The sequence below is a fragment of the Toxorhynchites rutilus genome, chromosome 3 (assembly GCF_029784135.1).
Source record: "Toxorhynchites rutilus septentrionalis strain SRP chromosome 3, ASM2978413v1, whole genome shotgun sequence".
Classification (NCBI taxonomy): Eukaryota; Metazoa; Arthropoda; class Insecta; order Diptera; family Culicidae; genus Toxorhynchites; species Toxorhynchites rutilus.
In genome coordinates, this window is record NC_073746.1 from 133,071,460 (window position 1) to 133,094,513 (window position 23,054).

A 23,054-nucleotide genomic window follows, 5' to 3' on the forward strand; every position below is an offset into this window, starting at 1 on the left:
GGGGTGACATGGACACGTTTATGTGGGGTGAATTGGTTCTACAGGTTTGAAGCTTTTCTTTGGTCTAATTGATTTCAGATGCCACTCAATTACAAAAAAGGATGGGCAGACAACGTTGAAAGAAGAAGGAGCTTGAAAGAGCAACGCAGGTCATCAAGGACGGATTTTCTTTGACCAAGCATCGAAAGTGTTTGAAAATGCTTGAACAATAATGAAAAGATCCATGCAGAATTCGAAAAGGTTTCAATGCAATTTCTCTGGTCAGTAATCTGGCCAAGACACTTGGTATCGATCCCAGAACATTGTTACTGATTGTAATATTATCTTGTATTACTTTACATAAATATAAGTATGTTTTTTTTCGATGAAACACACACTGGCATTTTAATGTCCAAAAATCATCTCTCTTATTTTATGGTATATTTGGTAGTTTGAAGTTTGATATAATGATTAAACATTATTGATTGAGAGAAAACAAGTGTAGCTGAGTGTACAATGTGAATTTTTTTATTTAGACCGTTTTTTTTTATTTATTGGTTCGGAAATATTAGGCGATTTGCTTAGGTGGTTCAAATTCCCCCCATTTCCCCTTCTGATCAAATATATTCGACACAAAAGACGAAAAGCAAATATTCATATATTGGATGCCTAAAATATTTTTTCCATTTTTTCAATCTGTTCGCCAAACCTGTCGGTACATGGTTAGATAACCTTAAATATTTCAGTCATTTTTTTTTCCATGTTCGATGTTTGACATTGTTTGCCAATGATAATAATTAAAGAATAGCAAACAAAATAGTGTTTGTTAAAAATTCAAACCACACTCTATCTGTCTTTATCTGTGTGTGAAATATTTGACCTCCGGACAAACGGCCACCTTCAGGAGTATATGTTATGCTTATTGTTTATATTAACCCTTTGCGATCGGAATTATTAGGTTGGGGAAAAAGTTATCCATTATTTTCTCGTTGGCTGGCTTTAGTGATAAATATCTCGCGTAATATCGATTGTATAAATTCAAGTTTAGACTCGTTGTCAAGGTTGCAATTCAAACTAAAAAAAATATATTTTGTTTTGTTTTGTTTGTTCCATTCAGTTTTGAGTTACAGGGTGTTAACAATGAGAAAATCGGTACATTTTACACTTTTTATTTTATAAATGCGAAAATGCAAACCAGGCCGCTGAAATTGTGATTGATGTTTTGTCTCATATTCCGAACACTTAAGCTGTGATGGCCATTAAACAGTGTCTCATTACTCAAAATGGTACTCTTTCGCGAAATTAATTTGATTTTTGGATACAATAGAGCCTTCTTTTTCATTTGACTACAATAAAATTGATTCACAACAACATATTCATGGTGAAAAACTAAAAATATGTTTAATCACTTTTGTCTCAAATTCCGAACAGCAAAAATGCATTTAAAAAAAATCATAATTTTTAAACTACTGAATCGATTCATATGATCGATATATCAAATTAAAGTCAATTAGCTAGACTTTTTGGAAAAATATTATGTCTCGCAAAAAAAAATTGGATTTAGCTTTTGTGATTATTGATTGTATTTGTTTCTTATTGTTTACATGGTGTCGGGCGCTATATCGGTATCGATACCTGTAAATGATGTTAAAATGAAGTCTATAACCCAAAGAATGTCAGGGTCTTGTATATTAAATTATTTATGTTCAGTAAATTCACATTTAAAAATTAAGTGTTTGCAATTTGAATCATGCGTTTCCGAACTTGATTCATATTCCGAACACTAAGTTTAATGAATATTTCTGCATAAAATATAATTTCATTTCATCCATTTATTGTAGATTGTTACCATTTCTAGCACTTAACACGAAAACAATAAACATAATAGTTGAAAAAGCTACAAAAATTGAAAAATTAACGATGCTTGTTTTTTTACAGAATTTGCTAACGCAAACATTTTATTATTGGTTTTTGACTGTCACTTTTTTGCAAATGCTTAATATTATAAATTATAGGCTGTATCGATACCTGTAAAGTAGGTTAAAATGAAGGTAACCCATAGAATTTCAGGGTTTTGATTATTCAATTATTTATAACATTAAAGTTCAGGAAATTTACATTTGAAAATTAAGTGTTCGGAATTTGAATCAAGCGTAGAAATTTGATTCATATTCCGAACACTACTTCAATATTGATTTTAATGAAGATTTCTGCATAAAAAATCATTTTTTCACCCATTTATTGTAAGTTCATATATTCTCTAGCACTTAACACTTAACAGCAAACAAAATAGTTGAAACAACTACAAAAACTGAAAAATGAATGATGCTTGTTTTTTACGGAATTTTCTAACGCAAACAATTTATTATTGGTTTTGACTGTCACTTTTTTGTAAATGTCTAATATTATAAATCACTAACTATAGGCCTGTAAATGATGTCAAAATGAAGCCTATACCTCAAAGAATGTCTGTGTTTTCATTGTTCAAGTATTCATAACATAAAAGTTTAGTAAATTTACATTTTAAAATGAAGTGTTCGGAATTTGAGACTGTTCGGAATATGAGACAAAACGGTGCAATTTAATTGATTTTCATCTTTTTAAATCTTTTTTTTATTTATTTTTTTCAGTGCAATACACTAAATTATGATCTCTACAGTCAACAAATGGACCGTTTGAAACTAGCGATTAACCAGAAACGGAATTGACCAACAGAAGAGATGTTGTGTCCCATTAGGACAACCACATAATTCCGAGAGCTTGATTGGGATGTTTTAATGCATCCACCATATAGTTCCGACCTGACAACAAACGATTATCACCTTTTCTCACATTGGAAAATTTCCAGAGTGATAAAAAATTGGGATCAAGAGAAGGTTGTAAAATCTATTGCTATGGTATTTCGATATTTTAAAATCTATTGCTATGGAAAGGGATCCTGTTATCTTTCCACACTAATAATTTTTGGTTTACACCGAGTACCGTTATCTATTATTTATAGAAACGGCGTAATAATTCGTGAACAAGCTCACTAGACATTAAAATTCATTCAGAAAAATGTAAACCTTTACATATGGATGGATAAAGTATTTAGTACGATTCCGTGTTGTGGTGGCTGAGAGCAGACATACGAGCGAGGGAAATTTCTTTGACGAAAAATTCCCACGAAAAGAACGGGAATCGAACCCAAGCCCCCACCATATTAGGTGTGACGCTAACCACTCAACCACGGGAGCACACCATTAAATTATTACATGCGATAATAGGTTCATTTTATAGGAAAGACCACGACGCCTGAATTACTGGCTCGAAAATAGATTGGCCTGATGCTTTTTGGATAATAAAGTTTAGATCAAATTAAAACTTGTATTTAAGTTTCTTTGAAAGGATCATATGAATTATTTGCGAATAACACAGCTCTATTCAACTCAAATCGTGATATTATCTGTTATTTTATACATGAATAACGAGTAATGAATTGGGCTAATGGGTTACATTTATCGAATAAAAAAGTTCATCAATTTGGGCAGTAAAAGGTATCGTGAACAAATTACGTAACGGTAAAAATCTCGAACCACCACCATATTTGTTTCATTAATCACAGTTTGAATTCAGTTAAGTAAGAAAGAATTTTTTTTGAGAAACTGCCCTCACCCTGAGCACAAGGTTTTCATAGTAATTTAGCGTCCATTTTTTATACATGAACATTTTTTTAATTATTAAATTATTACTTTATTATACCACATTTTCATTCGCTATATATTTTTCAGTTTAAGTGTGTACCAGAAAGGCGAAACACACATCCTGAGAACTGCCCAACCCTCCATCAGACCTCAATTAGGCCTTGTATTTTTATTACATTGGAAAAGGTTACAAGCGCTACGTGATTATTAATCAAATCTTTTTGCTAATGATTTACCGAAAATTAGTCTCATCAATTAAGCTACTTGAAACATACTTAAAAAAAGTGTTCATCGATGAAGTGAATTTTTGTTTGCTAATGTCGTAACACCGCTGCATCATGAAAAAAGCAAATGTCTGGTGCGCTTTATGGGCCGGTAGAATCGTTAGTACCGTGAACCGGGGGCCCTTTTGATCACGAATTTCAGAAAAATGTAAATATTGCCGAAATGTTTTGTTTAATGTATACCTAATTAGTTTTAAAACCAGTACTGGTACCAAGGTCACAGAATGTTTTGTTGAGAAGTTTCCTTAAACGTTAGTTAGGAAAATTTTTAGCGGAACTTTCAAACAATTCCTTTGGGGTGAAATTGATCAATCAATTTTTTTCATTATTTTCTAGTGTAATATGCACGAAAATGTATGGCAATTCACTGTTTACTATACTTTTGGTAATACAGGGGAACTTCGATATAACGTCACTCGATACAACGTACACATTTTCAATGGATGAATTTCATGCCAACTCGTCTTAGGAGTTGGCCGCACCTCCTCAGATTGCAGTGAAACATTGTGGGTGTAAATACATTAGCCATTTGAACAACTTTGTATTTTTGAAATCTCCAAAAAAGAATTAGATTACTTTTTTGGAAGGGCCAAAGTTTTTTTTTATTTTTTTGCAAAAATTTCTAACTTAAAAACAATAATATCTACAAAATTTTGGTCAAAGAATGAAATATAAGAAATTTTTAAATTGAAAAGAAAAAAAGTTCAAATTAAAATACATAAATAAAATTATACTGAAAAAAAATATTTTAAAGATTAAAATAAGTTTTTTTTAGAAACGTGTCTTATAAAATTCTCAATTCAATTACCAAAAGTAGCAATGCCCTTCTTCCAATGTAGAGGATAATTGTTGATAGTTGTATGGAATATCCATATAATTTTCGTTCAAAATTTTCAAAAAATATGTTATTGAGAAAAACGAACTTTAATTCTCAAAATATTTTTTTTATGATTTTGTTTTCGAAAATTATTTTGTTTTTTTTTAATGAAAGCTTGAACAATTTCCCATACTTCATTGTCAGACCTAAATACTGTCGTTTTTATAATTTTTGAGTTTTTTGAAGTTTTAAGTTATTTTAAGTTTATTTAAGAAAAAAAATAAAATTACAAACTTTAAGACTTCAAAATTTTAGTCAGAGAATGAATTATGAGAAATAATTTAATTTTTCATAAAAAATGCAAAAAAAAATATATATATAAAAATTGGACTAAAAAATTTATTTTTTTAAATAATGAACCAAAATTGTATGGATAGTCCATACAATTACCAACAAGACTCCAATACAACGGAAGAAGGGCACTGTTACAGGGAAAAAGTTTTTTCAAGAAGTGAACAGTCATTTTGTCTATTTACCCTCAATCAACCGTATGCAGAGAAACATCATGAGAGAGGTAGGCTTCACCTTCTAGTTGAATTTTGTCATCATTATTTACTAACGCTACCTAAACCGCATCACAATGAAGTAACATGAGCTATGTTTCTGAGTTCTTTTTTATGCTCCGATATAATGTACAAGTGAAATGTACGTTATATCGAAGTTTCTCTGTATAACGATTCAATTGAAAATCTGATGTAATCCACCTAAAGGTGTAGTCGTGCTTTTCTCATATCTCGATCTAAAGTTTGAGTTGCAAGTCATCTAGATACCGTCCGGGTTATCCTTATGTGACCATAAAACCCTCGAAATATTCACCAATGAGGTAATATTGACAAACCATGAAGTTCGATATGTCGCATGATGGGATTTGGTTCTGGTCATATAATGGTCACTTACCTCGGAAACCTGATCCGTAGCATATCCGGGTTACATCAATGAAGTCGTATAGGCTCGTATTCATTACAAGTAGGCTAGTTTTTGAAATCGCGAAGTTGATACTCCAAAGGCGGGTTTTGTGTTGTTTTGGGTTCTGGAATTTATGGTTACTTAATTTGTTCCCGCAATATCTCCGGAACCCGTGTACCGATTCGGATGAAATTTCAAAGGGTTCTCAAATGAAACAAAATGGGGTTTCAAATGAAACCCGTCACGTTCAATTCGGTTTAGGCGTTCCCGACAAAACTGAGCCTCGACATTGGTTGTCTGGTTAAGAAAAAAGTTGTCTTTCATGATGCTTTTTTTTGTAAAATTGATTTTTCTCACTTGTTTTAATAGTGATTGGAGCTATCTGAACACAATTTTAACTCTTAAAAAATCAGCTGAGTTTGAATATATATGTTTATAAAAAATCACACGGACATCCGGTGATCAATTTTTCCCCGGATGCCCGTGTGTGCCACTATTGACTTATCGGCAGAAATATTCGGTGAAACAATTCATGTAATGAATCCGTGAAGTGGCCTCCAAATCATGCGATTCAACGCCGTAGGACTATTTTTTCAGGGGTTAAATTTCGGGTCTACACCGTTAGTCGAGTTGTTTGATCTCGTAGAAGTCGATATCCGCCACATTTTCCTTTATTTTCATCATATTTTCCATATTTGCAAAAAAAAAAAATATCGAAAATTGGATTTTCCGATCGGACTTCCTCCGAGGTAGCCGTCATATGCCGGAAATCATATGCATTATGATGTGTTCATGATTTGCATTCTGGTTTTTATCGACATTGTAAACAAACAAACATAATACACCCGTGGGAGAGTGGTATGCACCACACTTATCATGTCGAGGGTTCAGGTTCGATTACCGTTCTAACCGGTGGATTTTTTGCTAAAGAAATTTCTTCCGCCATGCACCGCATATTCTAGAGCTTGCCACTCTGAACATATTCTAGACGGTGTTATTGGGAAAAATTCTCAAATCTAGTGGTAAATAAAAATGATGCCAGCAATGATCGACGTTGGGATGGCAAAGTTCCTAACGAACGTCAGTACCATCGGAGAGGAAGAAGAACCCGGCCATTTCTCGGTAGATTGCAGAGATTTTTTTTTTTATCTCATTTATTTATTTATTAGGCTCACTGGCATTTTAGCTGTAACAGAGCCGGGTTTTAATCGTGTATATGTATGTTTATGTTTCTATAAATTGTAAATTAGTTAGTAGTAGCCATTTAGGCGTTAAGTTTTCTGGTCCATTACATTATGGTAAATTACACAGTAGTAGCCATTTAGGCGTAAGGGTATTCTTTCTGTTCATCCATTGTTCAGCAGACCGGACAGCGGAGACAGTTGATATTGATCATTGTTGAGTTATTTATAGAACAGCTGTGTCTTGCAGAGCGGAACAGTCTGTATGGATGAATCGATCTTATTTCGACCGTGGATCGATTTCCATCGCTGATGATGGTTGCGTGGACGTAGTTATTCTATAACAACACAAAGATGGTCAAATTGAGGGCCCTGAGTTTGAACTCACGATCGATCGCTTGGTAAGCGAACGCGTAACCAAGTGGCTACGAAGACCCCCTATTGCAAAGATGTTTGCATCAATTGATGGAAATTTTTCTACGCACCTATGAAGAAAAATATATATTTTTTGAAACTATTGAATAATTAAAAAAAGCCAATCGCACTCAGCGTTCTGATTGGTAGATTAGCATAAGCATTTTGTGCTTTCTCAGTTGTGCATTCATTACGAGGAAGTAATGTAAAAGTAAGCAGATAAGGGTATAAATGATTTTACTCTGTGATTCACGATTCATCAGTCATTCAGCTTACGATCAGAGGGCAGCGGCGCGATACTTTCCAAAAGGCCTTTCTCAAGGCCGATAGTTGAGTTTAGTTTTCCAATTGGTGCTTTTTCAAGGCTAGAGGTGAAAGAACTGGGACAGTTTAAAGGCTCTGTAATTTAACATAATCATTTCTGTTTTAGTTTTTAGTTTCCACATATTAAAGCTAGAAGTTAACATGAAAATATTTAAATTGGCTTTTTGCTACTTCGCTGCAGCGCAAAGCATTATGTACAATGCAATATGTGTTTGTTGCTTGATTTTATGGTGATGTGCGGGTCGGTTCCAAACATGTCGCGTTGTATCGACGAGAGGTATAAATTATTGTACGCTGTGAATTCTTTTTTAGCTTAGTTCTTGTCAGCGAGGAGCTGCATGTATGGAGGCTGGGACTTAATATATAAATTATCAAAGTTACAACAAAATAACACATCAGGGCCACCAAAACCATTTTACTAAAGAGTTAATTATTAAGTTTTGTTGTTTCCTGAAATAATATTTGAAGTGACAAATAGGTGAATTAAGTACAATAACTTCGTAGCCCTACGGCAACAATGTGGTCATGTCTTGGACATTACTTTTCTATTTTTTCAACATGGGACATTCGCATTTGGTGCTTGGAACGCATCCAATGCTCGGATTCGAAAGCTTTTTGAATTTCCTATTCTTTGAGTTCCTTGTAACAATATTTCATTAAAATTAGAAATTCATGCGTTTTGAAATTCTCAGCATGCATCTATATATATATATATATATATATATATATATATATATATATATATATATATATATATAAATGGATTTCTGTATGTTTGTCTGTCTGTCTGTCTGATTCTTATGGACTCGGAAACTACTGAAACGATCAACATGAAAATTGGTATGTAAGGGTTTTTGGAGCCGGGGAAAGTTTTCGTGATAATTTGAGACCCCTCCTGAGGGGGAGGGGTTGTGCTGTCATACAAATGAAAAACAAATTTTTACATTACTCGAGAATTAATCAAGCAAATGAAACCAAATTTACAAATCAACCGCATGTTCATATTACCCCTTCTGACCGGCTTACCCGAACATCCCCAAACCTCTTTTGGAGACACAATGGAAGCATGAAATCAGGAAGTCTGGTAATTCAACAGATCAGTCTACTCACGAGCCGATAGTTTAGAATTTCCGTTGCGAGTGTGAAGGATTCGGTGACGCTACGAACCTCTGAAAAAATCACTTTTTATCTACTTATGAATGATTTGTTCAAAAATGTTTTTTTTTGAAATTTAATATTTTCGAACGAAGCGATTAACTTCAATACTTCATTATAGTTAAAAAATAATATAAATCTGGTTTATCTTTCATAATCTTCATATTACACATCACTGCTCCTCCAAGGAAAAATAACTCCGACCAAAACGAAATTCATGTCCAAAGAATTAACCCCTTGCGGTCGTTTGTCTGTCCTCAGTAGCCACTGCAAGGAAGTATACTAACCTTACACTTTATGCACACATCAGTTTAAACTTTTTCAATCGAATTTTAAGGTCTATTGAACTTATTCACGAATCAAAACAGTGTTCTATGAAAAATAGATAACGGTACTTATTATAAACAAAAGTTGTTATTCATACTTGAGCAAAGATTCAATGTAAAATATTGCGGCCCTGTGCGGATGGTCATTATTCTGGTAAAAGGCGGAAGACGCCAAACTAATGATTTTTATGAAAATGTGAAAACCAGGACTGCATTCTGGGGACTGTTTCGAGAGATATCACACGAAGGAGAATTGTAGCATATATTTTTATGTGAAAAAACAACAAAATACATCGTTTAATAAATACTCATATGGAGATAATGAAACATTATTTAGTCCTGTTCATCTTCCATGATCTCACAAAGTCATCACTGCTTTTTGCAAATCTAAATAATTCCGACTAGTTCAACGAATTTATGATGATAATCGTCAATATTCAATAGATAACCTCTTAAGCTTCTTCTTCTTCTTAGATGTCACTAACGTTCCCAGTGAAACTATTGCTTCTAAACGTAAGTACACGTCGACCTCGACTATCCGGAATGTTGATTTTTATTTCACTCTGGATAATCGATTTTTCTGGATAAACGAATCATACAAAAAATCAAAGAAAATCTCTCGGTAAACGTAAAGTAACTATGATTTGCACTGATTTATTTGTATATTGCAGTGTTGTAGCCAGAAATCGACTAATGATGAAGATGAAGAGTCCGAAAATTGGGATTCAAATGGAACAGCCTTATGTGGAATCGAAAAAGTTAAAATTACTTGGGCTGAGGAAAACGGATTGCCAATGGAAAGACAATTCCTGCTGCGAGAATAACTTTGTTGCATAATATGCACATTAGAGTTCCAATGAATGTATGGGAAAAAAGTGACCTTCGAATTTTCGAAAGGGACTTTCTGCAAAATATTGATTTCCGCGAACAAACACCCTATGCAAAATTTCAGTTCAATCGGACTTTATTTACTAGTGTCGCACAGCCGTCAAAGTTTCAGTTTATTGAAAACAATAAAATCACCCATGGGATATTATCAAAAATAGAATTTCGGGATTTAGATGACAAAAAAAATTGAGTTGACAGTAGTCAATTTAACACTAAGACTACCAGAGTGGTCAAATGACTGCTCTTGAAACTTTAATCAAAATTGTTAAATTCCAGGTTTTCATTTCATGTGAAGTTACTACACGACTTTTTCTATATTATAAAGCTACTTTATTTCTCAAACAACTCTATTTCTCTTCTTCTTTTGTTTTTCCTGATAATCATATGTATGATACCTTTACCTACCATGAGCGGTCATTTGACCGCTGGAGAATATATGATTTTTTCTGAAGTTTTTTGCATTGAAACACAAGCAAGCATTTTAAGTTTTTTGAGTTTTTTTTAAATAGTAAGAGATAATTTTTGTAATTTATTATTGATGGATTATCAAAATACAAATTCAGAAATTTATTCCCAGCATGTAAAAAAAAAGAATGTTGTTAGAAGAAATAAACGATCATAACGAACTATGGTCTGAAATACACGAAGCAAATTCTGAGAATGTGGAAAGTATATATGATCTATTGGATCAAATCTTTGATCTACTCGACACCGATAATGAGGAAGGAAACATTGTGAACACACGTAGGGAACAAAAAAGAATGAAATTGTTTTCTAGCTCCGATGATCATTGTGAACAGAACATTCAGGATATGGAAACTTCACCTTATGGAATAACTTTGTTGAAAATTCATAGCCTGGGAAATTTCCGTTTCATACAATTTTTAGAGAAACGCCAGGACCAACAGGGTTTGCAAAACGCAATATAATGATGGGAGAAGTAAGGAGTTGCTACTTGAGCAACGAATTATGAAACATGTAAAAACGTGTACAGAAGGTGAAGCACGTAAAGTGTTTGGATCCGAATGGAATTTAACTTCTGCAGAATTAGATGCTTTAATCCCAATTCTAGATGCACGTGGTGCGCATCAAACAAGAAATTGCAACATTTCATATTTATGGAATAAGAAATGGGGCCCTGATTTTTTTTCGCGAACAATGAACAAAGATTGTTTCTCGGAAATCATGTGAATTATTCGTTTTGATAAAATAGACGAAAGAAGCGTTTACAGACTGACAAATTCGCTCTTATGTCGAAGGTGGAAATAAAACCGTTGACGAACAATTACTTGCGACAAAAACAAAATGTAGATTTATTTAATGTATGCCCACAAACCCGTTCAGTTTGGAATTAAATTTTGGTTGACATCAAACGTTAAGAGTAAATATTTTGAAAAAGGATTTTCGTACTTTGGAACATCACTCAAACTCACTGAACCACAGGGTGCGAAAGGGATATAACCAACAATAATGGTAATTCTGAGACAAGTGAATCTCTAGTAACGAAACTTCTATCAGAATGAACTGCTTTGATAGGAACTATTTGAGCGAACAAGATGGAATCACCCAAACCTGCAGAACAAAAGAATGATTGTACGTTTTGCAACGCAGCTTTACAAATCAGAAAATTGTACTTTAACAATTTATAAAAGCAAACCGAACAAAAAAGTTCTCTCGCTGAGTTCGAAACATAAGTTCGTAAAAATTGGAAAAATAGGTAAATGTATACCTGAAACTATTTCATATTATAACTACACTGAATATGGCGTGAATATAACAGACCAAAGTATAACACAAAATAAATATCTCATAGATGGCCTGTTCATATATTTTTCAACATTTTGGATTTGACTGGTATAAATGCTTGGATTTTATACAAGCAGACAACAGGAGAAAACATTGCGACAAGAATTTCTATTTCAGTTGGAGGAAGAACTTACCACTGAATTTCAAGATTTTCAGGAACAAGGAATGAAAAGTATGAAGAAAACTTAAGGAGAATCAAGTGCAATTTCAGAGAGACGAAAAACCTGTCAAATTGGATGTTGCAAATAGAGGAAAATAATAAACATATGTTCTACATGAAACAGATATGTTTATGGAAAATGTTGAATATTTTATGATTATTACATGATAATTAATTGTGTTTCATTGTTTATGAAAAATTAGGTTTTGATCATAATTGATTTAAAAAAACATAACGTTTATTCGAAAAGCGGTCATTTGACCGCCAGCGGTAGCGGTATATATAAAATAATGGTAGGTTTAGTGTTAAATACATTTGGCATCAACTTTTTTTTTTTCAAAGTTCCGATTTCATGCACTCCCCTCTTGGGTGATTTAACGGTTTCTGGAAGACTCAAACCTTATTGGCTTTGCGACAATAGTAAATGAAGTCCGATTGAGCTGGAATGTTGTATATTGTATGTTTTCGAGAGAATCAACATTTTTCAGGAAGTCTCATTCGTAAATTTAAGATGACCATTTTCATTGGCACTCTAATGCACATCGTTACTGATGAGTTTGTTTTCAAACTGAAGTAAATAATAAGTTGCAAAACAAGTTTTTTGGATTTGTTCTGCGATAATGTCGTAACATATGAAGATAAAAATTAGAAATTCTTGTGAGAATCCAATACACCCATACCTCTCTTTACGGCCTAGATACGTTCCACGAAATCAGACCTCAAAGCGAAAATCCGTATAAGGAATCAATTATTCTAATATAAATTCATACAAATTCAATCAGATCGGTTCCAAATTTGTCAACTATGTAACTTTTTTTTTTCTTTCTTTATTAAAGAGATTTTCAGCCAAAGGCTGGTTCATCTCTAAAACTATGTAACAAAAATTAAATACATTTAAATTTATTTCATTTAAATCCAAAATACATACATAACATAAACATAAAACATACAATACATACATAAAATCCAACAATAATCTACAAAAACAAACAAAAATGAAACAACTTCATGTTACATGGAATTTGTATGTACATACCTAATTTGCATGTTGCTTAAGTTATTTTCTCGCAAATATTTTTTCACTTCTATATAAAAGTGATTTTTGAACCAATCCTCAATGTTTTTTGCCGTTATAAAGAAACATTTTAGGCCGTAAATCGAAAACGTGTCTGAATTGAAGAGGCGAGGCGGGGCCGTTAAAGCGAAATGCCGTATAAAGAGCGGCCGTATAGCGAGACAATCCAAGCGGATTCAAAGTTTTATCACCTATTTCGTATTCTTTGCAACAATCTCAACACTCCTACCCCAATTTTTCCCTTTTCCTTACTATGTCCATGATTTTTCGAATGATCATATTATATATGATATACTGTGGATAGCCGATTTTATGTTTTAATATTAGGCTGTCAAAAAAGTCCTGCGGTATTTTTTTTAAATTTTCATTTGTTAATTTTATGAATTTATTACAATCATCTGTTTTAAGTCAAATATGCGCCGTTTTGTTCGATGACTTGTTCCCAACGAGATGCCAACTTCATAATACTCCTGTTATAGAAGCTCTCTTTCTTATTGGCAAAAAATTCGGATAGCCAATTTTCACAGGCCTCTTTTGTGGCTAACTTCTGACTACCTAGCTCGTTCGCCATGGACAAAAACAGGTGGTAGTCACTTGGTGCAAGGTCCGGACTATACGGCGGATGCAAAAGAACCTCCCATCTGAGCTCCCGGAGCTTCTGGCGCGTCACCAAAGAAGTGTGTGGCCTGGCGTTGTCCTGATGGAAGACAATGCGGCCTCTGTTTATCAAAGATGACCTCTTCTTCATGAGTGCTACCTTCAAGCGGTCCAGTTGTTGGCAGTACAGGTCCGAATTGAGCGTTTGGCCATAGGGAAGCAACTCATAATAGATTATTCCTTGACAATCCCACCAAACACACAGCAGAACCTTCCTGGCCGTTAATGAGGGCTTGGCCACCGTCTGAGCCGCTTCAGCGGGCTTCGACCACGACCGTTTGCGCTTCACGTTGTCGTAAGTGACCCACTTTTCATCGCCAGTCACCATCCACTTCAGAAACGGGTCGATTTTGTTGCGATTCAGTAGCGATTCACATGCGTCGATACGGTCAAAGATGTTTTGTTCGAGCTTCTTTGTGAATCCAAGCTTCTTCAAATGGTTAATAACGGTTTGATGACTTATCCCCAGCTCTTGGCCGATGCTACGGCTGCGTGGCGCATCTTCGACGACCTCTACACCAGAACGAAACCGTTGAAACCATCGTTGTGCGGTGGAAATGGAAACTGTATCGGGTCCATAAACTGCACAAATTTTATTGGCAGCTTCAGATGCATTTTTGCCTTTGTCATAGTAGTACTGTAAAATATGTCGGATTTTCTCTTTATTTTGCTCCATATTTGCGACACTATAACTCACGAACGACTTAACCAAACAAAACACTGTCAAGGACTATATTATAGCGCGCAAAAATACCTTTCCAACAAGCTATAGTATGACTCGATACAATGAATACAACTAGAACTACGCGCTTACAACGACACCTCGCGGAAATACCGCAGGACTTTTTGACAGCCTAATATCATAGTCCCTCCGCTCACCCCCATCTCGAAGAAACTCTGTTATGAGCTTCCTGGAGTTGGGCACCATTTTATTTAAATGAATAAACAAAACAAAAACACACACAAGGAAGGGACGCCAAGGACTAAGCTTAAACTTGGACCCTGCTCATCTTAGCTACATCCATGTTTCATTTAATTATCATATTAGGTATCGTCGATGGGGGTGATAATGGGTCAAAAAAGGTAGTTTTCAAACTTTTTGTTGAATAACTATCGTAAATTTGAGTAAAACTCAATTCTTACTACGTTGATATATTCTCTAATGAAGAATTTACAAGTGTTCCGGAATTGTTGAATAATATTATTTTTTCACTGAACTGTGGTTAAAAGAAAGTTGACCCAATCTCACCCCATAGAGAGGGTGACAATGGGTCAAAGTAGTGAATATTACTTTCTATTGAGAATTATGTTTAGAAAACTTTTTCTCAATAACTTCAAGATATTTTGACAACATGTAAGTGTCTTGAATGATTATTTGAGTCACGAAAATAGTGTTAATCCACCTAGAAGAGCGAAGATTGTTCTTAAATCTGCCGTCGACGATGTCTTCTGCCTTGATGGTGGTTCCTGCAAGGACATCAAACTTCTTTAGATTCATTCGTCTCGCTCATGAGGTGTCCGTTCGAGTCAGAAATTCTTTCGACATTTCTGGCGTTTTGTTGGCATTTTTCTGGCTTTTTTTTTTGATACATGGACATTGTGAATCAGGCCATATTGTAAAAACGTTAAGCCAAAATGAATAAATAGTCATTTCCGTATTCCGCTCTTATTAACTATCTCTTGTTTCTAATTGAGGATTTCCTCAAAACTGTTCTCATGTTTTTTGGTGAACTTGGAACATTTGAGATGCTCTTTAGTAGCGACTTCACAGTAATCTGATAAATGCCCCAAGTTGTTCTTCTGATTATTCTTAAGCCTTTCAATTAGCGGCTTCAGCAATCCTGGAAAATATCGCTTCTGAAAAGTTGTCGCTAAGGATACGTTTTTCTCCTTATACATGCGAAGAAAAAGCCTCCAATTCCAGTTCATAGGTCCGAAAAAAGCCACGTCTAGGGGCGGTGTAATAAATGTTGAATGTATGTGTATTCATTTAAAATTGGAATTTTCAACGTATATAAATCTACTGCGGATAATCGGAACTAGCTGTGTGGAACAATCCCTATTTCAGCCCCTCCTCTGTCTAGCTACGTTCACTTTTGTTCAAATAATCATATTTATAAAGTATATTAAAAAGTCATTCAAAATTTCTGTTAAAAAAATCAAAACTCCGAATAAAACCCCCGGCCAGAGCGGGAATCGAACCGGAACCCCCGGCATGATAAGGTGGGGCGCTAACCACTCGGCCACGGGAGCACAACCTCTTAGCCTACAATTTAATTTACCGTCAATATAAAGTTGTTTCAATGAATTTTTGTTTAGGGGGGTATTCTAGTGTAGAGACACGAATCTCGGACGTTTTTTCGAACTCCGTAAAAATAAAACAAATAATATTTTGACTATCTATTATATCAATATTTGTTCATCTATCTTTTAACAATGAAACAAAAATTGAACAGAGAAATAATATTCATAACTAGAATAATTAAGAGTTGATGAAGTGAGAGGGTTCAAAAAAAAAGTTGTGCCATGGCGTACAAAATTCCAGCCCTTCTGATTATCTGAAACAAAAAAAATCAAACAAATTCTGAATCAGTAAAGATGCCGCTATCGTATGAACCTCGGACAAGTCAAAAACATCTATTATGGCAAAATGGCGGCCGTTTGAAAAACAAAATGCGGTTTGAAACGCAAAAAAAATATTTTTTTCAGAGATTCATGCGATAGAGAGGTGCCTGCAGATTGTATCCATATAAATTCGACACGAATCGGTTCAGTAGAACTTGAGATACCGTGTACGCCAGTTTGAAAAAACTAGTTTCGAGAAAAACGCGTTTGAAGTTCATTGTTATGGTCGTAGCAGGTTAGATCACCGCATCACTAAAATTGTTCTAACTCGGTAAATAATAGGATTTTCGATAAGTCGTTTCTAGGGTATATTCTTGAATGCCTAAACTACAGAAATATGAAGGAAAAAAAATAGTTTTTTTTTAAATTTCTAGACTAGAATACTGCCTTAATATTCACTTTTTCACCAATAGCTAGGAAGCGCAATGTCGTGAAATATTAATTATATGTGAGAATCGCGTTAACTACGAAGGTCGGTGGGGCATCGAAAATTCTTTGGGTTGTCCAGAAATCTCGTGCCGTCGCAGATGAAGATCAAATCCAGATTGTCAAGAATAATCATTTGAACACGACACTTATTGAGCATCTGGTGAATCTTGGCTCTTTAATTCCCTAGGAGGTATGGGTTCCATCCAGTTTTACCAATACAAAAATCTTATGAATCAACTCCGCATCTACATCTGCGATTTGCTTTATAAAAGCAACGGAACCATGACGTTTTTTGAAACAAATCGTAACGATGAAATGATGAAAATGGATAATTAGAATAAGCGAAATGAGCCATCATTCTATCCCCAAAGCTGATCTCTATCCGAAGAAGCTCATGCTCTGTGTTTGGTGGGAAAAAATTTCTAATAATGAGCTTCTACCATGCAGCCAGTATATAAATCCAATCAAGTAATGCTCGTAACTGCATTAATGGCAGGTTGCGATTCAGAATTTTTCAAGCTGCATGAAAGTTGGCGAAAGATTGTTGTTTCACAAACGGTGCATTTATGATCGAATGAAAATATTTCTACCAGTACACTCAAATTTCTTCTTTTTCATTCCAGATCGATGCAACAGGAGCTGTATCGGTCATTTGAAATTCATGAAAAAAAACAGTTATAAATATAAATAACCATTGGTCAAGTTCCATAGAATTTACACGATATATTTTTTCAAAACGGAAATGATTCAAAATCAAATAAAACTCGCGCTCCTAAATGTATATCCCTTTTTAATTATTAGAGAAGTTTGCCGCTATACTTTTGTATGTATTATTGTCCACTGCATTTCCCAGTGCTTACCAATCTATTTATTGTAAATTAAAATCTCTTTAATATAGGTCTATTTGAAACCCTTCACGCAACCCTCTCTTTCGTCGTCTAATCTGTGCTAATTTCGATTTAAATCCCCTCCCTTCGGTTGTTTTCATTTCCATCTCCTGAACTGCTCGATGAGAAGAAGAAAAAATGAACAAAAATAAAGCACTTATTTAGTCTCGACAACCCCTTTCAATTAAAAATGTACACATTCTTCACACTTGGTAACTTTTCATCGTTTCACAGGCTTTCACACAGAATAGAACGAAGCTTGAGCGTCGAGTGTCGGTTTTGTGTGGAAATTGTTTTTTTTCCTCCTTTCAACTCACGGAAAAGTGTCCAAGTGTCGCTCGGTTACAGCGAGCGTAATCCTTTCCGGTGCTCTTTTGGGTGTTTCTTCAGTGTTGTTTCCTTGTTTTCGGAGCAACTCTCCGGGATAAAAAGGTTCCTGCTGTAAGTGAAGACCGCCGTAATGCCTCCACCATGCGGGGGAGGAAAACGGCGAACGCAAAAGGCGTTAAAGCGAAAAAGTGAACACAAAGACTGTTGATTTAGAAGCCTTTCTGCTGTTTTGATACTTGGTGGAAAATTAGTTTCATGGCGTCAGATTCTCTGTAGGCGGGAGACGTATCGAATACCAGAGTTATGATGAGATAAAATTGGGTTTTGGGGTAAAGTCTATGATTTTTCGAATGTGATTTCTTGGAGGATTTTTTTTTATAATTTAATCAGGTTATTTCTCAACTCGTCTGAAACAATACAAAAAAAGCTGAGCAATCAAATGAGCGATGTGCGGGTTTGCTATTGAGTTGATCAGCTGATCAAACGTAGTTCAAATATGCTTTCAGATTTTTATTGTATGTTTTTGATAACATTCCCTGTTTTATTCCAAATTATTGATATTTAATCAGAAGTTGTCAAAACTCAAACGCCAAAGCTTTTCAGCTTGTTTTAACTGGCTTCTAGTCCTGCTGATCTGGTACAATTTCCAATCAATGCATTCGGTGGCATCCGAACGGATGCGTGAATCCAATCGATTCACATACACTCATATCAACACCCTTGCCTTGGGAAGGATCTATTCTGTGACATGAGGATGCGGTTGGGGAAACTGTTGTATAGTATACACACACATCACGTACAGAACCCCGGAGAGCTATCGCACAGTTGCGATGTACATAGACACGATCTCAGTAAAGCGAATGTGTCCTCAGAGCAAAAAGCCGAAATTGTCAATTGAGTGATTTGCAACCGTGGCTTCATCCCTCCGTAGTCGAATTAAATGCAAATATCGGGCACCGCCTCAGCGAATGCCACGGTTTCCCCCGCTTGAATGGCACAGCATTCGTCACTAAGCTTTGAGTGTGGAAAGTGTTAAAATCAACAAAAATTAATCAAAATTTTTATTTATCTTTCGCTGTCGCTACACCATTCAAATCGTTTTAAAATGGCTTTCTTGTGTTTATTTTGTATACAGCAGCAAGCATATTGTACATGCAGCAGCCTCGTACCAGTTTCGGGCACGCGCAAAAACAATTTACGACAAAGGGGTTGTGAAGTTTCGGTAACTCAAATATTACTCTTCTATTACGTGGCAGGAAGGTTTGGTTCCCCTTGAACTTTTGGGAACCGAGCGCTTTTAAATCAAAACCAACGGCAAACGCGTGCGGCCAATTTACGGCTGACGCCACGAGCTGAAGAAAGAATAACAAGCTCAAGTGTTTACTATTTGAAATCGGCTTTTGGTAGATTAGCTGTTGGCATATTCAATTTTCCACCCTGTGAAGTTTCAATCCTTTCCCGGATATGTTTTTCTAGGCTTTTATACATACTCCGTAATGTGTACGAACGACGGAACGGCCAAGATGCAACGAAATTTAAAGTTTGTTAGATAGCACCCAATTTCAAGCAGTACCCATACACACCTCACCTCATCATATTCGACACTGGGAATCCCAATTTTAAATCACAATTTCCGAATGGTTCAAATGTTTATTCTGTAGACAGAAAGTATGGGAACACTGAGAAACAATTGAACATGGGTATTTTGACTTTTGAATAATTTAACTTTTAGTAGGCAAATATTTCTTTGAGATTTCTTCAGTAACCTTTTTATGAGGTTCAGCAAAGACGATTTTCCAACGGAAATGGCAACCATAATAGGCGTTTTCTAGAATTTTTTTTACTGTATCTGCTGCTTTAAATTGTTTCCTAAGGTTTGCCTTCACTAATGGCCAATAAATTTTGAGTTGTGCATATTTTCGGGCAATTTTACGGATTCATGTGTTTGTGCACAACAATGACCTCATAGTCTTAAAATCTGTTCAGAGTACATTTCGCGTAGTAGTAGGATGTCAAATCTGGCCAAAACATTATCCCTTTAACCTACAATGTCGAGCCTCACAAAATCGACCCGTGCCAGAACCTACAACATCCGTGGAATTTACAAACACAGAACCGTGGTGCACTTCCATATAATAGGGCGCTAGAAGGCTCAACAGAGAGGTGAAATATGTCTAGAAGCGAATGAACTGAAAAGTTTAAACTCTCTTAAAGCCAAAAAGAAGAAGAAGAAGAAGTGAAATAAGGCTAATGGGTTAAATCTGTATGTTGACTAATCATGGTCAGCAAATCGTTTTGCTTGCATTTCTTAATGTATGTTTGATCGTTCACAGTATCAGTTGAGATGGAAAGCTGGGAAAATTTGCCATACTCGCTTATTGTTTACCTTTACGTATCGGGAAGAACTGCGTTTCTGGCAAAGTTTTGTCGTCCAGTCCAATCTTTTTGCGATGTTTCGGTGGAAGTTCTTGCATTTTAAAATAAATTGTGAATTAATAATTAGGCTTGCACAAAAAGATATGAAACTAATGTGAACAAATGAACGAAGCCGTTCAGACGCGATTATGAAAATCGAAAAAAATGTTTTCGATACCAAATAACTTCAAAATACATAAAACGATCTGGTGTTATCTCGAAAAAAAAATTTTGGCCAAAAATCGACCTTTTGGGGCCTGAGTGGCCAAAAATCAAAACTTTGAGAGCTTTGTGGTACCCCTAGATCATGTCCGATTGAGCTGATATTTTGCACAGGTAATTTTTTGGGCCAATAAACACAATGTGCATGATCGGTTCTTTAAATTCGATAGTTTTTTTTCTTTTGCCACTTCAATAAACATGTAGGGGAAGGTAAAGATGGACTCCTTAAGTAAACGTTGATTTTCTTCGTAAATTTTATAAAAAAAATATATATGGCTACCTCACCACAAATTGGTAGTCTAGGTCTCTTTTTGTAATAAAATTTGTCTTTGAGGCAGTAATTTTGCAAAATAAATGTGTCCGGCATCTTTGAAAATTTAAGTTTAGGTACTCAATGATTGAACAAAAAGACTACACTAAAATTCCCTAGAAGAGCTTGTAATTTTTCTCATTTTTTCATGTCTAAAATAGCTTCCGGCATTCGGAATGACAAATTCCTAAAACGTTTTGAAGGCCGCTCTGCTGATTCGTCCATGATATCTGGTGCCACTTGCAAACGTAGTTAGTGGGCATCTGTTAAAAACAGTAAGAGGAGACAATCAAACTGTTTCAACAAAATTCCTTTCCTCTCGGAGTTAGAGGCGAATGAACTGAAAAGTTTAAAACCTCTTTAAAACAAGGAATGGAATTTTCTTTCGGAGAAGTGTCTGTCTCACTCGACTTGATTAATATTTTTTTTCATCAATATTTCTGGAGTAAATATAAACTGCAAGAGAAGTGCCGGTAAAACACTCACGTAACGAAAAAATACCCAAAAAATTACTTGATAACAATGCGTACCCTATTTTCTGCAGACGAAAATTTATATCAAGCTGCTCTTTGTGAATAAATTTTTTGTTTTTATTTACAATTTTAACAGAAGGTCAGCTAGGTGTACACAGTAAGTGTAAGTGTTAAAATTTAGAATAAAAATGTGATTTATCAATCATACATATACCCATATACAAATACACCCTAAACCGAATAAACGAACGGATAACAAAAATAAAAATCTCCGCTTCAATGTTACCTTCAAACTTTCATTGCCACCCAGGCCCAGAAGGTCAATGTTCGGCTAAAAATATTTTTTCGATATGACACCAGATCTCGACGTTTTAGGTTTTGTTAAGTTATTTTTTCCCTATTTTCCAAATTTCATGTACACTCTTAAAAATTTTCAGCTTAATTTTCAAACAATGTGCAACCAAATAGTATCAGTATAATAGTCTCGATTCCTTTACATTATTCTCGATATTTTCGATGAATACCGACTACGGATAAAAATACTGAACAAAATCGGAAAAAATGTATTCAAAAATTCTAAGAGAATTTGTCTAGGACATCATCGCGTTTTTAACGTAGGACTACGGAATTATATCATTCAATCCGTCTAACCGTCTAATCATGCAGGGAAAAATGAAAGATTTCGAATGCTTATAACTCGAACATTCCTTAAAAGATCGAAAAGTCGTTTGCATCAAGTGATAGGATATATTTCTACGTATGTGTTTGATAATGATTGTATACTATATTGAAGAGTGGAAATTTCAGGATATTTCGATGTGGATATAACCGTTTATATCGGGTTAGGTTCAGCAAACCATGTTTCATGAATTTTGTTTAATCAAAAAGCCTTAAAAAACGAAACAAAAACATTAAAATCGCTTAATGGTAACGATTTCGATCCACATTTGGCAAAGTCGCACTAATAGAAATGTCGCAGTCACGTAATTTATTTGTCCGTTCGATGCTATGTGACATGTTGCATCAATATCGCTACATAACACGCTATTTTTGGAGCACAACGGGGAGAGTGTAAATAGCTTTTGCCAATGGACCAATCAGAATGCGGGATCTCCATTTAGAGAATACCGTCGTTGGGGGCGAGAATGGGTAAAAAAAGTAAATCTGCGATTTTTTTGTTGAATAAATATCGTAAATTAGAGTGGAACGCACTTCTGATTATGTAGATATGTTCTCTAATAATAAACTTCCGAGGGTTCAGAAAATTGTTGAAAGGTATTTATTCACCACTGAACTGCGATTAAATGAAAGTTGACCCAATCTAAACCCTTAGAAAGGGTAACAATGTGTCAAAGGGTATATTGTTTTCTTTGAAGAATGATTATGTTTAGGAATCAACTTCTCAATAAGTTCAAGATAATTTGACAATATGTAAGTGTCTTCAATGATTAGTTTAATTACGAAAATAGTGTCAATCCACCTAGAAGTACGATGTAAATTACTATATTTTCTTAATTCTGCCGTCGACGATGTCTTCTGCCATGATGATGGATCCTGGAGAGATATCAAACTTCATCCGTTGCTTTCGTGTTCTGCCCTCATCAACTATCAACCTCGTTTCGAATTGAGGAATATCTCGATTCCTCTG

General features: G+C 34.9%; 1 protein-coding gene across 1 annotated transcript in view; it reads right to left on the reverse strand.

Moving 5' to 3' along the window:
* The window catches only part of LOC129776785 (protein dissatisfaction), a 63,680-nt gene that overhangs the window by 27,483 nt on the left and 13,143 nt on the right, over nucleotides 1–23,054 (reverse strand). The window lies entirely within an intron of this gene.